The sequence below is a fragment of the Balaenoptera musculus genome, chromosome 9 (assembly GCF_009873245.2).
Source record: "Balaenoptera musculus isolate JJ_BM4_2016_0621 chromosome 9, mBalMus1.pri.v3, whole genome shotgun sequence".
Lineage (NCBI taxonomy): Eukaryota > Metazoa > Chordata > Mammalia > Artiodactyla > Balaenopteridae > Balaenoptera > Balaenoptera musculus.
The window spans coordinates 6,006,320-6,010,648 of record NC_045793.1 but is presented as its reverse complement, the minus strand read 5'-3'; positions in this window follow the sequence as shown (position 1 = coordinate 6,010,648).

Here is a 4,329-nt window from a genome sequence, read left to right as displayed (position 1 = left end):
GGGGACGGGGGGGGAACACAGGAAGCCGAGCGCCCCGCGTACGCTCCCCGGCCCGCTCCGCGCGCTCCGGGCGGCCGAGGCGAACAATACGGTTCAGCCTGGCTCCTCCTCAGAGACCACCCCTCAACCTGTCCCCTCCCACTTTCCTGGCCTGCGCTCCCGCCCCCGCCCTCGCCCTCGCCCCCGCCCCCGCCCTCTCGGGACAGACCTCAGCCCGCGGTCCCCGCGCCCGCCCCGGGGACGCTGCGCACCGCTCGGCACCGGCCTGCGCCTCTGGGTTCCCGCCCTCTGCCACCCCCGCCAGGACCAAAGGCCGGGACGAGGAGGAGGAGGAGGAGAAGGAGGTGGACTGCAGGGTCTGGGCTGGGGAGACGCTCACGCCGGGAACGCACTCGGGCCCGCGGCTGCGCGCCACCACCAGGCAAGTCAGCTCCTTCCAGGCTCCCAGTCCTAGGGACCCTGCCAGAGGGGCTCTCGGGGGACTTGGGGTCGGCCCTCCTCGTTGGAGAGCGCCCTTCGTCCGCCCTCGCTGAGGAATCACATGCACACCCCGAATCCTAAATAAGTCCCGCCAGAGGAGGGGGAGCCCCCCCTCCCCGCGCCCTCAGGCTCGGCGCGCACCTCTGACTGTCCACCGAGATCTCTGCAGGAATCCGACGCCCCGGGCAGCGAGACCTCCTGGAGCGCGGGTCTGCGGGTTCCCATCAGGCAGTTCCGGTGCCGGCTCGGCGGCCGGGGGTGGGGGTGGGGGTGGGGGTGGGGGCGGGGGTAGGGGCGGGGTGACCCCCTACTCGGATCCTCCAGGTCCTAAAGGTAGCAGGATTTCCCCGAACCCTCCAGGGCTCTTTAGAGAAGCTAGCCAGGCGATCTCAGATTGGATTTGTGTCGGTGTGTTTTGGGGGGCGGGGAGCAGGGTGGCTCCGGAAAGCTAGCCCTCATCACGAGGACCGGACCTTCTAATGGTTGACCACGTCCAGACTCCGAAAGAAAAGCCCATAATGGGGTCCCATGGGGCATTGGGCCATTTATTCTCCAAGTGGTCAAAACCAGAGAAAACCATTCTTTCTTTCCCCAAATTTGTGAATCACCTTGCAGCTCCGCTTAAGGAGTGGGAACTTACTTCGTAGGCGATGGGGACCAGTGAAGGGTTTGGGGGGGGTGATGGTTAGACGTTTGGAGACGTTTGGAAAAAGACTGGTGGAGGTGGGTTGAAAGGAGGCAGGAGGGGGCTGCTGGGATCCAGCAGGAGAGAGGAAGGCAGAAAGGGCAGGGATATTCCAGAGGTGGACTCTTCAGAAACTAGATGCCTGCTGGGAGGAAGGAGGGACTCTGGGAGTCCCCACTGAGCCGAGAGACTGGGTAGATGGTAGCTGACGACACCTGTTCAGAGGATGCTTCTACGGGCTGATCGTGAGTTCATTTTAGGACCTGTGTACTTAAAGGGGCCATTGCAACATCCAGATGTGAAGACTGATGGGCATCTGGCCATACAGGTGTAGCCTACAGCTGAGGCCAGGCAGAGAGGGTGGGAGTCACGAGCATGCCTGGGAGCTGCAGCCCTTGGGGAAGGTGAGGTGAAGAGTGAGAAGCCATAGGAAGCGTTTACACAGAGAAGAGCTGATACCGACCAGGGTTCTTGGCTTTCCCCAGTCAATAGAAATTGACTAGAGGCCAGACAAGAAATTCAGGCAAGGCTTTATTGGGGCCCCTGCTGCAGCAGGGGGGGAGCGAGAACACACAACAGGTTCCCTTGCTCTCTCGCTGCCTGTGTGTGTGGGTGAGCTTGTTCCTTCTATGGGGTGAGGGTAGGGGTCTGGGGGTCAGGCTGGAGGGGTGGCATAGGTGTTTTACCCACCCTTCTGGTGGTGTTGAGTGCAGGGGGCATGCACAGTACCCTGCTTTTGCTCCTGACCCCCATCTTTTGCTCCGGGCTCTTCAAAAGTGGCAGTAGGGGTTTTTTGGGTCTTTTGTAGCTTTTTGCCCATAATTTGCCCCAACTGCTCATGCATGCAGTTATTTTTAGTCCCATATAGTTTCTTTGTATTTTGTTGCTTGAGGAGAGGTGTGTCCAGATGCGAGCATTGCAGCACTGCAAAGGGTCCAAGGTCCCGGCCTGTCTCAGAGCCAGAGGAGACCCAAATGTTCTGAACAGGCATCTGCTATCTTGGACACCAAGAAGAGAGGGTGTTCAAGAAGTGGGGAGGTCCAAGGCAGGGTGAGATGACCATGGCCACACCCTCAAGGAGCCTGCCTACTAGTGTTTGAAAAAGGACAGCTACACTACGAGAAAAGTTGAACTTCCAAGGAGCCCACACAATTGAAGTGAGCAAGATGGGAGGCATACCTTTCTGTTCCTCAGTCGCCACCAATACAAACCTGCTCCCTTCTCAGCTCCCAGCACACGGAGCGGATTCAGAAGCGCTGCCGCAACGTCAACCAGCCAAGGTCCAGTACTGCTCACCCCCACCATCTTCCTCTTTCCAAGTTGATACAGTTTTTGTTCATCTTGCCCTTCTCCTTTATTCCTCTTCCCCCACATTGGCTTGGCCAAAGTGGTCCCCTGGTGGGGAGTGAGCCAGCCGGTCTATTTCCTTATGTGTGTGGGGAGAGTGTGTGTGTGAGATGGCGTGGGGTGTCTCGGTGTCTTCGTGTGCAGTGAAGATGCTATCTTGAGCCTGCTTCTCTTCTCAGGTCAAGCATTACAGACTCTGCTTTGGTGAACTTCACCCAAATCTAACAGGGGTGCAAGAAGGTGGGAAAGTTGGAAAACAGCACCTAATTCCTCTGAAACTGGGGTCTCCCGCCTCCCACCTTGAGAACACAGAGCTGTAGAGACCCAGAAGCCAAGCTAAGTCTGCCAGCAAAACTGTGCAATCAGCAAACACTGGTCTCCCTCCCCCACGTCATGCACTTAACTATCTTCCAGAGACTCCTCCAAGGGCCCAGATGCCTCATGGGAGAAACAGGAAAGGGGCAATATTTGATTGAAGGTTGGCAGGGGGGACTCCGGGCACCAACAGCAATGGAGGAGACCATTTTGTGCCAGGGGGTGCTCAGACACATGCCACACAAATAGCCACAATTCCACCTGCTAGAAAGAATGACTGCTGCAGGGGCCTCTCTGCAGGGCATCAAGAAAGGCAGATGGGTACTGAGTTTCTTCTATTTATTTATTTATTTATTGGGTTTCACTGGGTGTTAGTTGCGGCAGGCGGGCTCCTTAGTTGTGGCATGCAAACTCTTAGTTGCGGCATGCATGTGGATCCAGTTCCCTGACCAGGGATCGAACCCGGGCCCCCTGCATTGGGAGCGTGGAGTCTTAACCACTGGGCCACCAGGGAAGTCCCAGGTACTGGCTTTTGATTTGGGGTGATGAAAAAAGTATGACTAGATAGTGGTGATAGTTGCACAATGTGAATGTGAATGTACATAATGTACATAATGTCACTGAAGTGTACAATTTAAAATGGTTACAATGGTAAATTTTGTTATGTGTATTTTACCACACACAAACACGAAACATATTGTATTATTGGAAGAAAAAAGAGGGCTTTGTGAAACCTCAGTATTATTACTATTATAATTAATGTTTGGAGGAAGATTATCAGAGAATTAAAATTATTGTTTGGGGAATAATACATGGCCATATACCCTTAGAACCCTGTATATACACGTCCCACACTATGAGTGTTGCCAGGGTCCAGAGAAGGATGGGACCAGCATTAGATATCAGAGAGTCCCCTAGTCTCTGAGCAAGGGTCCTGAACCAGAATGTGCTGGGCCACTGGGCTCAGGTCTCCCCACTCCCTACCCCCCTCATTCCCAGGATGACATGCTCTCAATCTGCTCCAAGGAGTCACCGTCCATTCTAAAAAGGGTCAAGATTTAAAAACAAGCAGGCTTAGAAAACCAAATCTCCCTCTCATGACAAGCAAATTCCTTTTACTGGCCACTGTCTCGCTGCTGGCCCCCAAAGTCAGGAGTCAGGCCCCCTGGACAAGAGAGTTGCCACTCAGAGACTGGCCCAGAGGAAGGTTCAGAGACTTGACACGCACATGGCTCTCCAAGCTCACCCCACATCCGGCACTGGAATGTCTGGGCCTTTCCTGGGTGTCTGACCGGGGCAGTGTTAGTAAAGACATGGCTGTTCTGTAGTATTAAAGCCAGCTGGTAAACATCCCATCCCTCCAAATTTCATTTTATCTCCCCCATAGACTCTTCCTGGCAGCTTTGGAGAAATGTCAGAGGCTAACTAGACAAAGGAAAGGCAGTTTTTCAACAGCTTTCAGAATTCACTATCTTTGACTTCAAGTCTGGCCAATGTGAAGT